Source organism: Pinus tabuliformis, chromosome 2_2, assembly GCF_031772625.1.
Source record: "Pinus tabuliformis cultivar Carrire ecotype Pingquan chromosome 2_2, CPIR1, whole genome shotgun sequence".
Lineage (NCBI taxonomy): Eukaryota > Viridiplantae > Streptophyta > Pinopsida > Pinales > Pinaceae > Pinus > Pinus tabuliformis.
The window spans coordinates 714,351,100-714,372,683 of NC_142300.1; the positions used below are offsets into that span (position 1 = coordinate 714,351,100).

Consider the following 21,584-nt stretch of genomic DNA (forward strand, 5'->3'; position numbering starts at 1 on the left):
ACAAGTATTGTGGCCCATCTGAATGTTGTTACAATGGCGTCGAAGATGAATAAATGCAGGTAAAATATAACTTAATGTTTTCCCAGAACTTGTTTTGGCAATGGCTACTATGTCCTGATTTTTCATAGCAATAGGCCATGATTGTGCCTGTATTGGAGTGGGGGAGGAGAATCCTGCATTTTGTAGCTCAAAAATCCAACATTTGAAACAATATCAGAAATTTTGTATCACAAATTAGCCTACATACTCTAAATGCAATCCCATCAATCAGTCTATCCAAAAACATCACAAAACTGAACATATCAATAAAAAAGAAGAAGCATTTCCAATGTGCATGGTTTCTTGTTGCAGCAACCTTTGACAAAAGAATTGGAATTCTTCATAAGATATATGGCTGGCCCAAAAACATTAGCAGTCATGAACTCGTATTGTGACTTTAAATTAACCCTCAAATAGTGATCCACAGCAAACAGACCCCAACTACATGAAGGACAAGCAGGAGAGCAGGGGGCAGTGTTTCTATTGTATATCAATGCAACCTTAAACAAATGCTCCTCTCTAGAGAAAATATCATACCTGCAACAAGTACAATGGATAAAAAACAAATGATTTTGGCACTAAACACATCGTGGATGGTAACTTGTCATCCCATTTAATAAGTAACTGGGAAGTTTCTCACATAAAAATAGAGATGCTAATAATAACTGTAGAGACCAAGATAAATAATAATGTAACTCAGGTATTGGAGAGAAGAGACACAATCAACCTACAAATTTCTCAGATGAAATCGAAAGCATGAGAAAGTAGACAATATTACCTCTCGAAGAATCTTTGATGGAAATCGAGTTTGCTTAAATTTCATAAAAGGAGTAGGAATATTATTGCCCTGAGCACCACCTACCCATTTATAAAAATTCAAATGATAAATGTTTGCAAGAAAAATCCATATAGCAATGTCACAATACCATACATGCTGAAAAACCATCCTCTAACAATATAGTCTACATTCCCACTATTAGTACAACCACAACAATTTTAGAAAATCTAGAAGAGAATTTGAAAATTGAATGTGAAAACAGACTCAAGTAGTGAGAAATTCTTTGAGAAAATATCCAAATCATCACCCAAACCATTGGAAATTCTTACAAGAACAAAATCATGTATTCTATTTGATAAAATTAGTCAAAGCTACCTCCCCAAACAAATGTACAAAAGTAGATATCTTGAAACACGAACGACTTTCAGAGTTGTGAAAACATCTTATAAATTAAAAGGATACCTGGGCTAAAACCTCATGTTACCTTCGATAGGCCTCAATTGCTGTGTAATTAGGAAGTTCAACATTTCCTTGCATCCTTGGAGTTAGTTTGACATTTCATTTAAATCCCTAAATCTTCAAAATATTAGACTTTCACTTTTCTTTTATTTTTCAAGTGAAATTACAAGATGGAATTAATGACCACTTTTCCAAGGTGGGCACCAGTGAAGTGTCTCGAACCATTTCCCACATGTTCACACTGAAACCTATGCAATATGTTCTTGCTCAGGCTATATTTCTCAACACTGAGGACAGGCATCATGTCCACACATCCACATTATACCTCTCCTCTACTGTAATTAATTTTCTTCGCAATAACCACTTCATTGACAATAGATAGTTCCAAATTCCTATTTCTAAATATTCAATAATTAACTCAGTTTATAATTTATGATTTGACCTTTCATTGATTCTACGCTTGTGTCAATCAACATTATATACATAAAAACAAAAAAACTGAAATGACTAATTATTACAAGATAAATATACGAAGTACAGAGCTTCAACTCTCTTAACAATAATTTCAGGCTTCTTGAGGAACAATCAAATTAACAAGGGAAGGAATTATGTTTCCAAATATCAGCCTTCTCATTTCTAAGCTCCTATTTGACTTTTTCCTTTCTCTAGTTTTGAATTGGAACTTCTTCTTATTGAGAGCTCAATAATCTGGATCATAATGAACGTTCTACCATGAATGACAATATCAATTTTTGGCACGTCATCGAATTTGTTGAAAGACCTTTCACATATAGAAAATGTCTTGAAGGCATTTTGTATATTGTTGGGAGTCAACTAACTAGATGTTTTGAATCCAAGCACCTCACCATCTCTTGAAAGTCTACAACTCCAATTATGTGCACTAACTAAGAAAAAGATACAAAGTGATGTAGCACTCAACCACAACCAACAGGAGATCATTTTAGAATATTGGTTGTGAGAACTATTTTTGTAAGTTTAATGAAGCTCATCTCCACATTTTTAAATTTTGGGTGCCAATGGACATTGAATGGGATTGGTTTTTGTTCAAATCTTTGTTTGGCATAATTATACAAGCCTTCCTATCCTATTTCATATTGAGATGAACTTTAGATGGTTATGTTTAACATTTATCATGGTAAATTTTGCAAGAGATGATCTTACCAGTTTCAATATAATATTATACTTGGAAATAAGTTTAAATTTCTAATAACTTTTTCATCGTTAGAATGAAATGTAGAGTCTTTTTAACAAAAATGAATGGTACTCTTCTCTAAAAAAAACCATATATCAGTATGCGTTATCGAGTGGGATTACATCTTAGTTCAAGATGACTTACAACTCCAACAGATTTGGATTCTTTTGCATTCAATCATGGGCCATGATCAAAATTAAAACTTGATTAGTTGCAACTATTATGTATAGTTTGTATATGTAATTTAGAATGGAATACACATTAGCATTAAGATTTTAAAGTTTGCCAAGATTGGATTTCACTCAATAGTGGATAGGTTAGAGAGGAAATTGATGGTTGAAACTAATTAGAATTATGGACAGGGTCTCCATTGTTGGGACTGTACACCATGGTCGATGCCCAATTGAAGCCAGTCTATGGAGGAAATAGTAGTTCGTTAAAGTATCTAGTGATGGAATGAAATTATAGATCTATCTCGCAGGATACTATGAAGTGTCAGGGAATTTAGCACATTTGGGTTTGGCTAAAAAAACATTATTGGGCACATAAATAAATCTCTGTGAGGCATTATCTAGTATAGAGAGAAAATCTAATCTAAGACTCGTTCTCATTATTGGTTGGGATATCTTGCTCTTTACTGGGAAGTTGTCATGAGAAAGTCTGGGGGGAGGAAAAAGAAAGGAACAGGGGAAATTTCTACTGCTGAGAAATCTGGAGTAGTCAGTTGAAGTGAAGTGGATCTTGATCCATCTCTCTTCCTCCAAAGGGAACATGAGCTCAAATAGGAAGGTAACAAGAGATTACAAAACAGAGACTATGTGGATGCTTTGGAACAGTATGAAAAGGCTCTCATTCTTATTGTAGGAATCTCCCGACCATGCCATCTTCACAACAACTGAGCAACATGCCTGATGTAGATGAAGCATGTTCAATCTAAAAGTGTTGTTAATGAATGTACACTCTCTCTTGAAGTGCACCCTTGTTTCAGCAAGGCTCTCTTTAGAAGGGCACGGGCATATGAGGCTATGGGCAGGCTAGAATTAGCCATGAAAGATGTGTAGACCCTTCTGTAGGTTGATGCAAATCACCAGGATGGCTTGGAACTTGTTAAAAGGTTATGTGTTTGTCTCGGGAACAAGAAAGATGCTCAACAAGCCCTGCAAAATAGGCCCACGGCGCCTACCTATTTTGGGACTTCACCTACAGTCGTGGGGGCATAAGCACTTCGAGGAACTCTTGTTGGCAGTATGGGGCCTTGTTTACCTGCTATACCTATGCCAAAGAAGAAAAATAAACAGGAGAGGCTTCCTGGTGATAACTTGAGTAATCAATCCAATGGGCCCCCTTTGCAGGAACCTCCTTTGCCAATGTCTTCCAAAGGGTCTTCTTCACCACAAAAGACCTTGGTCTTGGAATCTTCTAGGGCATCTTCCAGAGTAATATCCATGGAATCTAATGGTTCTCAAGGTCACAAGGTTAAACATGCCCCTCAACCTATGAAGAAAGCACAGGCAGAAATTCAATGGAGGCCATTGAAACATATTTTTTACCGTGATATAAGGCTTAGCCAAATGCCAGAAAAATGAAAATTTAAGGAGTTGAGAGAAATAATGAGGAAACAATTCTCCTCATCCAAGGAATTTTTAATAAAATACAAGGATTTGGATGGGGATCTTGTGACTATTACAACTATAAAAGTGATTATATTGGAAAAAGTTGTTGCAGCTCAGCTTGTTGAGTAGAAAAGGATAGGGACTTAAACATAGACTCTTCTCCAAACGAGGACTTGAACGACAAAGAAAGCATTTCTAATCGAATATTTTCAAATGATCCTTTAAGGTTGTATGTGGTCGAGGTGAATCTTGAGTAGGAGCCATTTATTGAAGAAGAGGAGGAACCTCTAGTATATGAAGTTCAAGAAGATGATCTTAAAGCATAGGAGAATTATTATGGTTCATCAGGAGAAAGAAACGGTAGCATAGTAGAAGACCAGAGCAAAGAACCTAATAAGTAGGTATCCTTGGAGGAAACTTGAAAATATAAAAATTGGGAATGAGCTTGAAGGCAAAGAAGTTGAAATTGATGACTGACTATTTGAATTTTCTGAGTTGTTTGACACACATGTAGGCATTGATCCAGATTCTCACTTGGATCTGCATGAGCTTGGAATGGAGTTATGCTCTGAGGCATTGGAGGAAACTATGACCAGTGAAGAAGCCCATCGCCTCTTTGAGATGGCAGCATGCAAGTTCCAGGAGGTGGCAGTTTTGGCATTCTTCAATTGGGCAATGTCCATATGTGTGTAGCTAGGAAGCAGATTCCTTTGGATGAAAATTCTTCAAAGGAACTAGTTACGACACAACTTCAAGTTGCATATGACTGGGTCCAGGATCAATACTCCCAAGTTGGAAAAAATTATGAAGAAGATTTGAGGATAAAACCTAACTTCTATGAGGGATTTCTTGCAAATCGTCAACAATATTTTGAAAGTGAAAAACTTCAATGGTTTCTTGCTTTAGCTAGCAAGGTTGATCTTGGTTCATGGGATTCTTCAGAAACTATCCATTTTTTCAACATTGCAAAGGAGAAGATGCGGACAGCAACTGAAAAGTGGGAGAAGCTAGAATAGCAACACCAAAATGAGTGAAAATATCCATCTGCAACCAAGAAGGATGAGATCCTAAAAATAAAAAAGAATATCGCTAGGGTTGATGGAGATTCTACTGAGAGATAGCAGCATTCGCTACCGAAGCATAAAAACAAGCTATTGTAATGAGATCTGAGATATATCTATTTTGGGGAAACATGCTTTTTGAACACTCACAATTGGAGTTTAGATTGGAAGATCCAACATGGAAAGAGCACCTAGATGTTGTTGTTGAGAGGTTTAAGCTTGTTGGAGCTTCTTCTACTGATATAGAAACTGTGTTGAAGAATCACTCATTTAATGCAACAAATCAAAATGGCAATGATTTCAAAACAGAAATTCGAAATGTAGATGTTGCTAGAGAAGAGACTGAAGACAAAGGTAAGGATGGAAATAGAGAGGAGACTATTCAATAAATTTCATAAAATTCTATGGAACATCTCCTTTGACCTACCATCTTGACAGGTATAACAACGATGCAAAAGTTAAATTCTTCAGTATTTTTATATGTGAAAAAGGGAAAATCTTTCTGAATGGAACATATTATAGGGTTTTGTAATAGTGTTGATCATAATCATAAAATCTTGCAGGCGTAGGACAAAGTATCAAAGGCTGGAAGGAAGTCTAATAGCACATCACTGGTTGGAATAATTGTTCCAAGGAATATTTAGACACATGGAAAATGTCCTATCAGCGTTGTTTTTTTACAATGCACAGGGTTAGGGGTTAAATTTGACAGGACCCCCTGCCCATTGGTGAATTTTTTTATGAAAGTTTTATATTTAAACTGCCCTTCACATGACTTGTAATATTTAATTTTACCCTGCGTAGCATCATCAAGAACCCCAAGACACCTATATTTTAAAAAATTGTTAGCTCTTTTAAAAATTTCTTAATACAAACCCACATAAAAACAAAGGTATGCAAAAGTCACTAGCAGATTCAAATCTCATAACAAACCTGCAAGGCTAGACAAAAAGGGAATTACAACCGCAATGAAGAGAGAAATGAAGCCATAAAATACACGAAATCCATCACGAACCCAACGAGGGCATTGCTTATTAATCTGGCTGGTGTACCCTGCTTCAAAGCTATTCTAAGTTAAATAGGAAACTCATAAAGATTAGAACAACCTATGTTTGTTTGTTTAAGTTAAATGAAAAACTCATAAATATTAGAACAACCTAACCACTGATAAAAGTAAAGGATACTGTGTTATAGATAAAATAAATTAAGTGAGGCATTGGGATACAATTCTTTAGGACACTCTTACACTAAAAAAAATATTTTTCACATGACAAAGAGGCCTATGATAGTAATATGCCCAACAAAACTAGAGAAGTAACATTGTCAGGATCAAGATCTACAAATAGAATGGAGTCAAATCATAGGAATCTTATGTGTATAGTTTGATAAAGCATGTGTAGTCATCAACTATTGAACACAATATCAATGCAATAAGACTTAACCTAAACTACACCTAGGTAAGTGAACCAAATTCCTTAATTACCAAAGAAACAAATTCAAACATGGTTTTCTTGAACATGGTTGTTTTTTTGTTGTTCATATCACAAGAAGTGAAAAATACATCCAAGTTAAGTATGGTTATAGAAGAGGATCCATTAAGTAATAAATGTATAATTCCAAAATGATACTAGTTAAAGTAAGTTCATGATAGTTCATAATGGTGAAAGACCGTGTTGTTTATGAATAACTATATGAATGAGAATATTATGAGACAAACTAATTAACAAAAAAATTTGAATGATGCGGGTTCCTAAGGCACCGAAGGAAAATATATTGTTGGAAACTTGGCATGACCAACTATGAAGAAATAAATTAGCAGCATGAGATTTACTGCCATAAAATAGATCAATAAGATATAGAAAGTTAGAGAATTTATGATTTTAGTCAAATACAAGTTTGAGAAGGAAAGTGATCGATAATTACAAAATCTCCATAAGTCCAATAACCTCCAATTTCAATGGGGAACATGCACATGGCCACAAGTAAATAAGAAACCTTTGCTCCTCGCCACATTGGTATAGAGGCAGGATGCTTGAGACTAGATGGCACAGCAGCCTGCATTCTCAAATACAACTTCCTAGTGAATCTCATAGGAAAGAAAGATCATTGATAAGATACGCTATGAACATGTAACCTTCTCTAGACAATATACATAAATATAAGCAATCATAAGGAAACACAAGTCTATGCTTCTACAAAAGCACAATACATGTATTTCCAGACAAAGATTTTGACCCTTGAAGGCAAAGAAATAATTCTGTTGTTGTAATATCCGTCTTGAACTTTAGGTTTTCAAAAGATATGCCCAAGTGCCTAGGTTTTCTTGTGGACAAATGCAGACCATAGTGTATTAGGTAATTGCAATTATAACACCTATAAGGTAGAGTCTTGCAATGAAGTTAAGATTAGGCAGCTAGGACAAAATAATGCAAAGGGATACTAAAACCAAATATCATTCCACTATAGTAAGTGGATACGAAAACCAAATATCATTCCACTATAGTAATTGGATTGGATCCACAAGTTGGGCCACAAACTATTTGAAAAAACAACTTCATTGTCTCTCCACCAATTAGTATTAGGGCATTTGCCATCTCGACTCACAGATAAACAATTGGAAATAGAGTCAACCATACACCAAGCCTCTCCCATGCAATGTTTAAAGACAAATTGTCATCCATACATTCCTTCCATCTAGGATTATTATATCCAATATTAATATATACTTGAAGCTATTAGGTCTACAAAAAATATATCTAAACTCAGATGTTTATACCTAAAACTGAAGATTGTATGGACTTTGCGTTAGAGATAGCAATCCACATTTTGATATCCAACTAAAACATACATGTAGCTTTAGCCCAATAATAAAGAAACCTAGATATTACGATTGCAATTGCAGAAGGTATCTATTAATGTTACTAAATTCAACTTGTTCAAGCTCCACATATTTTTTGTAGCATTTCTTGGGAACATCTTCATGAAGAATGATAAGATCCCACAAAGTGTATACTTGCCATAGGTATGCTATGATCAGACGGATTATTCCCCAACTCCTATTTATATTCATGGATAAGAAAGTACATATCACAACAAAGTTGCAAAAGGAATAAACCTACAACAACACACTTTTGTATTCATAGCTTTGAGAGGCACATTCTAAAACCAAGGTAGAGGTAGTAATATCAATGATTTTGAATCCAAACAGGTTAAAGGACTATTTAACCCCATCAAGTGGGTGAAAAAACATAAAAATTGTTACCTTTAAGAATTCAAAACATAAAAATTGTCACTTTTAGGAATTTAATATTTATTTGAACAGATCTGGAATTTGGGAAACAAAGTACAAATCACAACAATGTTGCAGAAGGAATAAACCCACACCAACACACTTCTATATTCATAGCTCTGAAAGGAACATTCTAAAGCCAAGGTAGAGGTAGTAATATCAATGATTTTGAATCCCAATAGCTTAAATGACTATTTAACTCCATCAAGTGGGTGCAAAAACATAAAAATTGTTATTTTTAAAAATACAATATTTATTTGAACATATCTAGAATTATGGAGTTTAGATAGATCTATTTAAATGTAAAACTAATAGAAATTAGTTCTAAGTCATAGTACAATTATCAAAGAATGTCACAGTACAAATATCAAAGAAAAAATAAAATGCAAATGAAAACAATGGTTGCAGAAGAAACAAACTCACAACAACCCACATTTTTATCCATTGCACTCCATTGGACTGAGACACATTCTACAGAGGCAACCCATGTATTTATCCATTACATTCCTTTGAACTAACACATTCTACATAGGCACATTCTATAACCTAGGTAGATATAGCAGTATCAATATGATTTAATCACACCAAGTGGGTGTGAAAACTTTGAGATTGCTAACTTGAGGAATTTGATCATTTTTGAAGTATAACAGATTAGGGTCAATATGAATCTAAAATCACTTCAAATTATTTTACAAAATACATCCATGTGATATGACATTAGATCATATTTTGATGGATCTAAAAATCAATTTTGTAAAAAAAACATTAAAACATGAAAGCAAAAAAATAGAGAAATCAAGAACATCCTACATACCATCCCAAGAAGGTAAAATCCATTGGCAGAATCAAGGCCTGAAACCCAATCCTTGCATTGAGATTATGAAACACTGCATAGTAAGTGTTCCCATTCCTAGAGTCTATGATGGGGAGCCACACATCTTGAGGATTGAGCTTGGTGAGGTGCCCAACCTCCTCCAAATAGGTCTTCATATTGGTCAAAACCCTTCTCTTGGGAGTCCCAATGTGGCTAAAAAAATTGGGAGAGATAAGGGAAGGAGTCCATGGTGTCCTTGGAGTCCTGGGAGCCTTAAGCTTAGGGGACTTGGGCATAGAAGGAGACACCAAGGACGAAGGAGGGCAAGTGCTAGCAGGTGTCTGAGAAGATTTGGGGGATCTCTGCCTAGGGGTAACAACATGAGAAGGAGAATTGGTAGAAATATGGTGGTGGGGAGAATGAGCACCAGGGGTGAAAGGGGGCATGGCACCCATGGGTGTGGTCGTTAGTGAGACCAGTTCTCGTTCTCCCCTTGATTCCTCCATAGTCCTCGAAGGAACTTGCAACCTGAAGCTCCTCACGGAATCCTTAGATGAATTTTCTTCTTCCTTAAATTTTATGTGCTTTGTTCCCATTCTCATAACAATACAACAACCCTCAAGTAATCTTGATATCCAATGAGGACAACTGATTGAGTATAAAAACACATGCTACCCACATTCCTCACCTCACCATACATCTTTGTTCATGAGATTCTCCTCTTCCTACTTTGCATGGGAAGCTCCATTGTCATCGAGTACTATAATACAATACATTGCCATCAATAGTAATGCGCTCAAAACAATGAAAAATCTATACTAATGCTGAAAAAATGCATGAACCCATGAACCCAAAAATATTATTCCATCTACCATATCTTATACTAGGAAGTTGGAACCCCATGGTTGTTGTAAGTATTTTTTTATGGTATATCTTATAGATATTTTCATGCAGTCAAACAACAATAATAGTATGAGCTCCTGCTATGCCTTCCAGGTGTGAAAAACGTGGAAGTCCAGAGCCCTAGATTATTACTAATTGGTTGTATTTTCTTGCTATGGAGATCATGTGAGACTAGAAACCTGTGGTCTCCATGGAGGGAAAGAAATGGTGTCCTTGTTCTTGGAGACGAGGCCATATCATGACTACATGTTTTTAAATTAATTTGTTAGGATTTCTAAAATGGAGGGTACCAAACACAAAAGGGAGTGACCAACCTTGAATACATTTATTGATTTTGGAAGTAAAATAATGGTGGTCACTACTCGTGAACATATCTATATATATATATATATATATATATATATATATATATATATATATATATATATATATATATATATATATATATATTATAATTTCAAACTTTTGATTTTCCTATATGCCCGTCATTATGACACTTTTCAAAATTATTTGAAAGTTACCAATGACGGGTTTATTTTAAAACAGACTATATTTGATGGCTAAAAAAATTAAAAACATGTAAACGGGCATCAAATTTAACCCCTACACGAGGTTCTCCAGTTTTCTTATGTTTTAAACCTTATCCATGTTCTAGTTATACTCATACAAATGGACATGATAAGCAACCAATTTCACTTTCTTTTCACATGATTCATTTGGTTTTGCATGATCAATAATTGTCTTATTATATCTTTGTTTATGCAAGCATGAGTGTCTGTGTTTGTGCTTGTGGGGTGTGTAAGAGAAAGAGGGAGGGATACCCTTTGCAATCTGTGACCAACTTTGAGAAAAAAAAAGGTTAGAGAGGAAATTTAAAACATAGATTTGGAGAATATGTACATATATACATAAATTGAGTTTACAGAATGAGGCAATCCTAGGTCATGGCTAAAATAAACCAAGTGTTATGACTAGGGCCAAAATGAAAACCTGCTAGGGTTAGAGTTTAAAAACTAGCCCAATTTGGTGTTTGTTTAACATTGAGGCTAGTGTGAACAAGATAGGTTACTAGGTTAGTCTATAGGAAGATTTGTTTGATTTTGGAAATTATGATGTTGCATGCTAGAGCATCCATTAAGTATGGTGGTTACTATAATGGAGGATGTGTTCTTTTGTGTGGTGACTGGTGTGTGGTATGCAACATACCATTTGACAATTTCCAGAAAAAATTGACCCAAATAGCCACCCTCATTTTTGGAGACTTGGTTTGCCTTAAGGTGGATACTTTCGTGATGTGGTTTTCCTTTGAGGTCATCTCCAATTATAAACAGGCTACCATCTACTTGTCAGAATCTCATTCGCCACAATTGTTGCAAACCCTTGTTCGACACACGTTTACTTGAAAACAAGAAAGAAAAACAAATAAATATCATTATCGTGCAATTATGTGGACCACCAGACATTCCCAAGCATACCATGGGATGAAACGGGGTGCATGAAGTGGAAAAGGAGGAAAAGGAGGAAAAGGAAAGTAGCAAGAACCTTTAATGGCCAGATCTATTACTACAAAATTTCAGCAGAGTAGTAGGAGAAATAGTAGTACAGAGAAAATGCACTTCCACTTCCAAAGAGAAGAGATAGACTCCACTAAATATTTATTCTTCCAAAGCTGGAAAGGTCGTGGCCACCTGCTATCCTCATTCCAAATTGGATCTCTCTATCTATCTACCTAAATTATACTCAAAAAGTTGTAATCCCATTTGTTGGCCATAAATTAACCCTAATTACTCTACATAAGTAAGCAGCGGATGCTTTTTCCAGGTGACAGGAAAACTAGTAATTCAAGCCAAGTATATAAAGAGTATTCCAACCATAGCTACCTTTTCTATAGAAATTTCTCCCAACAAACTTCGTTTTTCTCAAATTGATAAAACACACAAAAATAAAAATGGAAAATATTTGTGCAAGACAGTAAGGTTTCGAGTGCATTTCCTCAAAGACTCCTCAAAATCCTCTCTAGTGTCAATAGCAGTACTAGTAGTAGCATGAGCAACAACACTATGCCTAGCAAAACAAGAAGCACAAGTTCATAAAGTTGCACAATTATTGCTTCCCTCATGAGTCATTGTGTCTGTAGAAATTCCCACCTATAGATCAATAGATTATGCAATATAATAAAACACAATACAAGATCTACTTCTACAACAAATTGTGGAAGCTTAATCAAATCGAGCAAGTTCAAGAGAACACATATAACTGAGAATGAGAAATCAATCACACATAACACAGAAGAAATATCACGGGGAGAGCCTCAGCCTAAAACCCCAATCTCTGTATTATCATACAAGTGGAAAATAGTCATAGAATTACACAAAGCCTTAGCTTGGAAGCCAACCAGCTCTCAGTATAATCCCTTTGCTGCTCATAGACAGTCAAAGGCCTCTCACAAACCTTCTCCTCTACCCTCCAAGCCTCCTATTTCCTTACGCAGTTTCTCCTGGGCCCTCAAGCTGCCACCTGTGTGTAATAATCCCTCACACACTGCTCTAACCTCTGAAATAACTGCACAAACCTGAAAGATATAAATCCTTCTCCATGGATAAGTTTCCTTTATAGGAAAAATCCATCCAACTGATAGTACACTGTCCCTCCTCTGATCTCAACCAGGTCTCTGTCTGAACTGACATGCATGAGTTATTCATGAGAGAATATTCAGTTATGTGAAGTGCAACAGTTATATGCAAACATGCCTTAACTAACTGAACTCACATTAATTTAAACAAACTATTTAAATCAATCTAATTGGACTTGACTCAGTTAATTGAGCCAACTAATTACAACTCAAACTAGAACTCATCCTTATCTCTTTAACTAATGGATAAATTCCTCAATTAATAGAGAAACTATTGCATGTCCTCACATAGACTTCATGTTTGATTTTTCACAACTAATTAACTCATGGAGAATTAATTAATTTATTTTCAAATAGGGGTTAAGTTAAAATTCAAATTTTACTTCCTATTTTAGTCCAGGGACTGACTAAAAATAGGAAACCATCCCAAACTGCTAAAAATATAATGTTATTTTTAGCACTTCCATTTTTCATTCCCTATTGCTCAATCTAGTACTGGTACTCAAACTGCTATTTATAGCAGTGCTATTTTTAGCACTTCTATTTTTATCATTTCTTCTTGCCATTTTAAACACTCCCTATCAACAAGAAAGGCTTCAACTCGAACCCAATCCTGTACCTTTGGAATGTTCTGCATGCAACACTTCTACCAAGTGTGGTTGCTCCAACAACTCTAGAAACAAAAAAAACTCCCAACTGACCTCTTTGTTGGGCTAGAAACATACTCTAATGCTGAAGCTCTACCTGCTGCTGACAAGTGCTCCTCTCTGCCCTCTGAGCTGCTGCAACATCTCCATGCATTTCGTACCGTTGCACACCCCTCTATGCCATCCTGCACTGGTGCAACACTCCTGTGCCTCTCGCATTGTTGCAACCTGCTAGCTGTACAATATCATGGGACTCCTACACTGTAGCTCTCTCTGCCACTTCATTCACATCTGTCTCTACCCAATCAGCTAGTCCTGCTACTCCTCGTTGGGGCTCCTGTAGCAAAGTCTAATCAAAGAGGTTGGGTACCTGAAGGATCCTGCCCCTATTCCAGCCTTCTTGGGACGATCACTCCACATCGCCCCACCTCCTACCTGGAGGTATGGATGCATGTGATCTCTCTAATCCCTCCTATCCCTCCTCTGATCCATGAGTAGATTTTTGTCCCTCCTTTGATCTCAATTGGGTCTCTATCTGAACTGACATGCATGAGTTATTCATGAGAGAATATTCAGTTATGTGAAGTGCAACAGTTATATGCAAGCATGCATTAACTAATTGAACTCACATTAATTTAAACAAACTTTTTAAATCAATCTAACTAGACTTGACTCAATTAACTGAGCCAACTAATTACAACTCAAATGAGAACTCATCCTTATCTCTTTAACTGATGGATAAATTCCTCAATTAATAGAGAAATTGTTGCATGTCCTCACATAGACTTCATGTTTAATTTTTCACAACTAATTAACTCATGGTGAATTAATTTATTTATTTTCAAACAGTTGTTACGTTCAAATTCAAATTTCACTTCCTATTTTAGTCCAGGGACTAACTAAAAATAGGAATCCATCTCGAACTGCTAAAAATAGAATGTTATTTTTAGCACTTCCATTTTTCATACCATGTTGCTCAATCCAGCATTGGTACCCAAATTTCTATTTATATCAGTGCTATTTTTAACAATTCTATTTTATCATTTCTTCTTGCCATTTTCAACACTCCCTCTCAACAAGAAAGGCTTCAACTCAAACCCGATCCTGTACCTTTGGAATTTTCTGCATGCAACACTTCTACCAAGTGTCGTTGCTCTAGCAGCTCTAGAAACAAAAAAAACTCCCAACTGACTTCTCTGTTGGGCTAGAAACATACTCTAATGTTGAAGCTCCACCTACTGCTAACAAGTGCTCCCTCTCTAACCTCTGAGCTGCTACAACATCTCCATGCATCTTGCGCCATTGCACACCCCTTTGTGCCATCCTGCACTGGTGCAACACTCCTGTGCCTCTCGCATTGTTGGAGCCTGCTAGCTCTACACTGTCATGGGACTCCTGCATTGTAGCTCTCTCTGCTGCTCCATCCGCATCTGTCTCTACCCAATCAACTAGTTCTGTTACTCCTCGTTGGGGCTCCTGTAGCAAAGTCTAATCAAAGAGGTTGGGTACCTCAAGGATCCTACCCCTATTCCAGCCTTCTTGGGGCGATCACTCCACATCGCCCCAACTTCTACCTGGAGGTATGGATGCATGTGATCCCTCTGGCCACCTAGCTTGAAATTTCCCCTTTCTCGATGTCTTTGCATTAGTACATGTCTCTACTCGATCTCCTCTTAGCTTCTCTAGTTGTGGCTGCTCCACAACCTCCTGAAGCTGCTTCACCAATTGTGGCTCCTCCACAATTGTATGAGACTTCTTCTGGCGTTGCATGTTGAGAGGTAATTTACTCTCCCTCTCAACCACCAAGTCTCTAACCTTTGCCTTGCTCCTCAAGGATTTGCATGCATCTTGTACCTCAAGTGCATACAGGTTCTTGGCTAGCACACCAATCTGTTTCATCTTTCCTGCCATCAAAAAATTTTCTGGAAAAGTAGTTGATTTTAAATCAGCGATATCTCCCTCATCCGAACTTCGATTCAACCGATTTTTTTTTTTGAATTTGGGTCTTTTTCCGTAAGGAATCTAGATCTGCTATTTGTTTCTGAAAATTTTGCACAAAAATTTTCAGATCTGCTCTGAAAACTCGCGGCTTATTTTTTTTCCTTACTTCAAATTCTCTTCTTCGTATATTGTTCTCTGCTTTGATCACCTTTGCTCTGATACCATGTAGAAATTCCCACCTGTAGATCAACAGATTATGCAATATACTAAAACATAATACAAGATCTACTTCTAGAACACTTTGCGAAAGCTTAATCGAATTGAGCAAGATCAAGAGAACACATATAACTGAGAATGAGAAATAATCACACATAACACAGAAGAAATATCACGGGGAAAGCCTCAGCCTAAAACCCCAATCTCTGTATTATCATATAAGTGGAAATAGTCACAGAATTACACAAAGCCTTAGCTTGGAAGCCAACCAGCTCTCAGTATAATCCCTCTGCTGCTCATAGACAATCAAAGGCCTCTCACAAACCTTCACCTCTGCCCTCCAAGCCTCCTATTTCCTTGCGCAGTTTCTCTTGGGTCCTCAAGCTGCCACCTGTGTGTAATAATCTCTCACACACTGCTCTGACCTCTGAAATAACTGCACAAACCTGAAGGAGATAAATCCTTCTCCATGAATGAGTTTCATTTATAGGAAAAATATATCTAATTGATAGTACAATGTCCCTTCTCTGATCTCAACTGGGTTTCTATCTGAACTGACATGCATGAGTTATTCATGAGAGAATATTCAGTTATGTGAAGTGCAGCAGTTATATGAAAGCATGCAAATCTAACTGAACTCACATTAATTTAAAAAAATTGCTTAAATCAATCTAATTGAACTTGACTCAGTTAACTGAGCCAACTAATTACAACTCAAATTAGAACCCATCCTTATCTCTTTAATTGATGGATAAATTCCTCAATTAATAGAGAAACTGTTGCATGTCCTCACATAGACTTCATGTTTGATTTTTCACAACTAATTAACTCATGGTGAATTAATTTATTTATTTTCAAACAGCTGTTAAGTTCAAATTTGAATTTTACTTCCTATTTTAATCCAGGGACTGACTAAAAAGCACTTCCATTTTTCATTCCCTGTTGCTCAATCTAGCAATGGTACCCAAACTGATATTTATATCAATGCTATTTCTAGCACTTCTATTTTTAGCATTTCTTGTTGCCATTTTCAACAGTTTCCCATGTTTGGTCTTGTTGGTTCACTTTCTTCAACTCTTTTTTCAACTACCAAATCTGTATTGGGATCAACAACCCTAACTCCACTAGACAACTCCAAACTAGCTCTGAGATGACAAAGAAGCTCCAAAATTGTTATTGTTGCTCCAAAACTCAATGTTGGTGCAAAACTATCCAAGATCTCATATGCACACAAAAACTAGAATTCAAATGTGTGAGGCCAATAAGAGCTAGGCATTCTTTTATACGCTTAGGGGGGGCATATTTACAAGGGAACCTACCATGTTTTTCTAAACAGCACCTCCAAAAACGACATAGGAGTCCCATTAACATGCCCAACCATGTGGCTTTCTAACCCGCCAGTTTTTTACAAAAATCAGTCAGTCAAGTACCAAATTGGATGAACCGGTCGATTTGGTACCCTATCAGACCTGAACAACTAGCTAATTGGATTTGTTAGGCTGGTTTGATATCTCAAAGAGCTAACCAGCTGGTTTGAACAATTTTCAGTTCAACTAGACTGAATTTAAAAAATAGGCATTAGACACATCAAATAAACAAAATAATCCATAATGTGATGGTGAATACCTCATCCTCCACTCTTATTGAGAGGAGAAAATCTATTTTCTCTCATAGAGATAAATTTTTAGCATAGACATGAAATTATGACATGTCAAAGGATTTTTACCCTAAATAAAAAAACTATGTCCTGATAATAACCAATGTTATCCAAATTGCTGATTTGAAAAACATAATTTCTTAGCTTTTGCCAATTTTCCATTTTCGCCCCCTTTTTTCATGACTTATTTTTCAAATCCTTGTTGAGTTATTGTTGTACACAATTTTTGAAACATCAAAAATAAGTTAATAACCCACTCAACATCTATCTGCCATAATGGGAAGAAAGGCATAAAGTGTGAACAAATCATATATGTACAAGGTTAGAAACTTACCACAATCCCGACTAACGGTCAAAATGGCTCAACAAACAATCACTCTTTACATATCCTAAGCTTGTGAGACATTAAACTCAATTTTGACATGATGACAATGCTTGGAGTCTCATGAGCTAGTGTGATTTTTGTTCAATTTCAATAGAGGGGGGATTGTAACATTGAAAAGGGCCAAATTTCAAAATGGCTTAATAAATATAATATCATTTGGGTTTGTGAAGAAAGTTTGGATATCCAATATTACCCACGTGTTTGTCCATTCACCAAAAATATTTCCTAAGGGCCACTAATATCCAATATAAAGGGCCCAATTCATTTCATATAAAATCTTATTTTAGTTTGTAGGTGAACTTATGATGGTCACAACACCAAAGCAAGCTAAAATGTTTGTCAAATAAATTATTTTGGCAAGATACTTACCATTATCACTATGCAACAAACATGACCTTTCCCAATATGAGAATGTCACAATGCAATGTAATGGGATTACATCACTCAAAAAATATCCCTTCAGGTGAGAAGTCATGGCTGAAGATCATTTTTTGTTCCAAAGTCAACTAAGACTTGAACATAGCACCAACCACTTAAGACAACCCACTTGCACAGGTAAGATGGACCTGGAGGAGAAAAATGTGTCCCTAGGGAATTTGAACCTTGGTGAGGATTGTGAAACACCCCTTATTTAGCATCTATCCAAGACCCCATAGTAACACAGTCTAAAATATTCACCATGAGGTAAATATAAATCTGATACTGTTATTGGTCCCACAATTTATCATTACATTTGTAATAACTTAGCCTTGTTTTAATAAATGGTAAATGGAGACAGTTGAGAACAAACCTGATTATCCCAAGAAGTGGCCACCAAATAGTTAGATTTTGGACTGAAAGAGAGGCTTGAGATACTATCATTTGGGGGCTGCACAATTTGAAAAACAAATAATTTGAAGATAATCATTTTATTGTGTTACTTGATTCATGAAGATGATGTAACACTATTCTGCAATAGAATACGAGTAAAATAATATAATATGACCCATGCATAAAATAACCATATATAACAACAAAAAGAAATACAATGTCTAGACTTTAGGAGATCAAAGACATTTTCCCATGCTTACCTATAATAAATCTACATGAACATAATGAAATTGGTTGCTATATAAAATATGAATGCCAAGAAACTCAATGGGATTGAGGTTGATGGCCCTTGTCAGGCATCCTAAAATAGCCATGGGACACATGGAGGTAGGGGTTGGACTTGTGGCTCCCAAAGATGAATATTTAGTGCTCATATTATAAACCAAACCAAACCCATGTTCTCCTTAAGGCCTAGGAAGCAATGGAGGTAGAAGTTGAACTTCTGGAACATGGAGATTAATACCAAGTGCATGTGTTACAAGCCCAAGCCCACTCCTTAATTCTAACTTCTCCTTGAATATTGGGAAGAAAATATTTCAACACCAATCGTCAAAGTTTCATTCCCAAATGCTTTATGAGAAAATAATGAAGGCACATGGAGGTAGGAGTTAAATTTAGGGCACATATTTCATATTAGATACTGTAGCCCACCCCAATATTCCACTTAAGGCCTGTGGAGTGGGAACTTGACAAAAATTACCTAGGTTCCGTTCCCAAGGGCTTTACCCAACACCTTAGGGTAGCCTCAAGGCACCTTGAGGTAAGGATCAAAATCATGACAACTCGATATTAGGGCCATGTTTTTATATTAAAAATTCAAGCCCACTTTTGTGCTGTGGTTTTTCATGAAATGGTAATTCAAGTGCACTTGATTCTACCCGAGCTAAACTGTTTTAAAAAAATGTTAACGCAGTGAATTATTGTGCTATATTGTCATATGTATCGGGCAGAGACATTGTTTTGTGCAGGTAAGAAACAAAGCCCCCTCCCTTGATAAAGTTCCATTTGTATAATTCTATATCAATCAAATGGAGGCATAAAGACAACTTTTTTCCAAACACCTACCAAAAGATAATTGAGAAATTATATATTACTTCAAATGTGAGTAAATTATCTCTCAGAAAACATCTTTGAAGGACTTATAAACAAATTGTGATCTTGAATAAAGTCTTGTGTTGTGAATTATTTATTGGCGTGGACCAATTGAACTTAAGAAAGTGAAGCGAGCCTAAGTCAACTGCACTGAAACATGGTGCAGAATTTGAATATAAAAGGGATAGTCAGTAATAGGCTCAAAACCATAGAATTGTACATTAGGCGTGTTTCTAGATGCTGTGGCAGACTCCATATTTACACGAAGAAAATATCAACAAAATAAATGCATACCTGGAAGGATTTGTTGGGATTGTGAGGATTTTTGGTAGTACTAATGGTGTCAAAGATAGCAACCATTGAAGAAACCCTTTGATAATTTAATTTTCAAATATGATGAAGTGTGATAGAATGCCTAAAGTTTCACTTACATCGATCTAGAATCCCTTAATTTTGCCTCTTTTAAAAGGTCACAGAAACTATCACTATACAAAATTTGTCAAAGCATGTTTTAGGAGAAATTTTTAATAGCCAAAAAGCTCAAATATCCAGAAACCATAGGCTCTGTGATTTTCATGTACAAGTTTCCCTAGGCTTGTGCCTTAGCTTTGCCTCCAAATGATAACCCTCCAAATTTCAAATGTTTAACATACATCCATGTTTCTTCTCAATTTTTTAACATATGTTTTGCAATGGTCAGGGCTCCATATCATCTTGTCCATTCCCTTGGGGCCAAGTGAGGTGTGGAGGCTTCTCATAATAGCCCTGGTAGCCGCAATGTTGGCCTTTTCAGCATCTAATCCCCTTATTAGGGTTTTACGCTCCTGCTCATTTATTATGATAAATGACCTCCTGAATTCATCAATTGCCAATGCCCTATAAATAGTAACATAATGTAACAAAGATATTAATGCCTAAGCATACAAATGTGTCTAATGTTATAGGCCCTCTTGAGATCATACAACAACTCAAGACTTATAGTAATTGATAGAGATCTACAACTAGAGAGAAGTTCAGGGAGTCTATTACGCCTAGTTATCCTATGAGCCATTCTACCTAACCTTCTTATATCACCTCCCTACTTTCCTACCTTTCTTTCCTATCTTGCCTAACCTGTCTTGTGTCGATAGTAGCATGTTTTTATGTTGAGGTGCTCAGATTTGCATCAATGAATGACTATGGTGTCTGTGGTATCAAAATTAGTGTATATGGGGAATTTGGGTGCTTCTCCTTTGCTATGTTGGTGTTTTCCCATGTTGTGTTTGGTCGGTGTGATTCAAATTGGCTTGCTACATGATGGATAATATGGGTTCTTTGGCTACATAAAAACAATGGATTTTGAACTAGAGACGGGAGGTGCGTGTACTCCTCTCTATGTGGAACAATGAATGTGGGGCCAAAATGCATTGAAGTTAAAAAAGGAACATAACACCCTCAATGGACTGAAGATCTGATGTTGGCATTCAATATTGGGTATACTACTATGGTGACACCAAATCCCCCTCGCCCCTTTCTTCATCTGTTTGTGACCTTTCCAACTAGAATGGATAATCATCTCGACTTTCTTTGAAATCTTGTTTTTGCTCCCACCCTATGAAAATAAAATAGATATGGAATTAATATCAAGTATACTACTACGGTAAAACCAAAACCATCCCCACACATCACCCCCTTCTTCATCCGTTTGTGACCTTTCCAACCAGAATGGAGAATCATCTAGATTTTGTCTAAAATCTTGTTTTTTCTCCCACCCTATGAAAATAAAATAGATACAAAATTCTAGTTGGAGGGATTTTGTAAACAAAATTAAAACTTAATTTTTTCAAAATGTTAAAATTTTCATGGTAAAAAACAATATACAATATTTTAAATTTTCATGGTGAAAAACAATATTCAATATTTCATTTTCACTTATATCATATTGTAGTTATATTTCAGAAATTAATCATGGGTTGTATTTGAGAAATTAATGGGA

At 36.0% G+C, this 21,584-nt stretch overlaps 2 pseudogenes; one reads left to right on the forward strand and one right to left on the reverse strand.

Annotated features, from left to right (window-relative positions):
- The first annotated feature begins 3,139 nt into the window (after nt 1-3,139).
- On the forward strand, nt 3,140-5,552 carry LOC149194667 (protein CLMP1 pseudogene; annotated as a pseudogene).
- A 1,495-nt stretch (nt 5,553-7,047) lies between these two features.
- Nucleotides 7,048-9,862, reverse strand: LOC149194668 (lysine histidine transporter-like 8; annotated as a pseudogene).
- Nucleotides 9,863-21,584: the final 11,722 nt, after the last annotated feature.